Below are 627 nucleotides of genomic sequence, written 5' to 3'. Positions count from 1 at the left end.
CATGGATTCCATTTCTTATTTCACTGTAGATTTTCTTTCTGAGAATTGGCTACTGCTCATTACAATAGGAACTGCAGGTAGATTAAACAATCTAAAGGCAGTATTAATTTCCTCTAATAACGAATGAAAGAGGGATCCTGAAACCTGCCTCTGAAGGAGGACAGACAAAGATTGATACAGAAAAGAACAAGAGTGAAGAGAAGAGTGAGCTTTCTGAACTTGTATATAAGTTGGATTTATATAATGGGGGCTTCCACCTTCTTGGAATTCAGATTCATCATCTGAAAACAGATCCCTGGTTGGGTAGATGTCTCTATGTTTAAAAAATGACAGGAGAATCAGCAAAGGACAGTCTCTGTGGCGCAATGGGTTAGCGCGTTCGGCTGTTAACCGAAAGGTTGGTGGTTCAAGCCCACCCAGGGACGAGCTGTTTGGAGGTTGGACCCTCATGAGTGATGTGATGGAGGTTCCTTCTAATCTTGGTACGTGTGTGGGTTGATTTTGGAAAAGAGAGAGAAAAGTTGCTTTATCATTTCCTAGAGTGATTTGAAATGTCAAAAAAGCCAGCATCTGTTTATTTATGCAGGCATACATTTCCTTGCCATGCTGCTCAGGAAAGCTGATGAA

General features: G+C 41.1%; 1 non-coding gene across 1 annotated transcript; it reads left to right on the top strand.

Annotated features, from left to right (window-relative positions):
• Window positions 1-351: 351 nt before the first annotated feature.
• Window positions 352-425, top strand: TRNAN-GUU (transfer RNA asparagine (anticodon GUU)). Its single transcript has one exon. It is a non-coding gene; the product is annotated as a tRNA-Asn (tRNA).
• The last annotated feature ends 202 nt before the right edge of the window (window positions 426-627 follow it).

The sequence above is a fragment of the Lagopus muta genome, chromosome 3, assembly GCF_023343835.1.
Source record: "Lagopus muta isolate bLagMut1 chromosome 3, bLagMut1 primary, whole genome shotgun sequence".
In the NCBI taxonomy this organism is placed as follows: Eukaryota; Metazoa; Chordata; class Aves; order Galliformes; family Phasianidae; genus Lagopus; species Lagopus muta.
The sequence above is the reverse complement of the archived record's forward strand: the minus strand, read 5'-3'. Positions and strand labels throughout refer to the sequence as shown.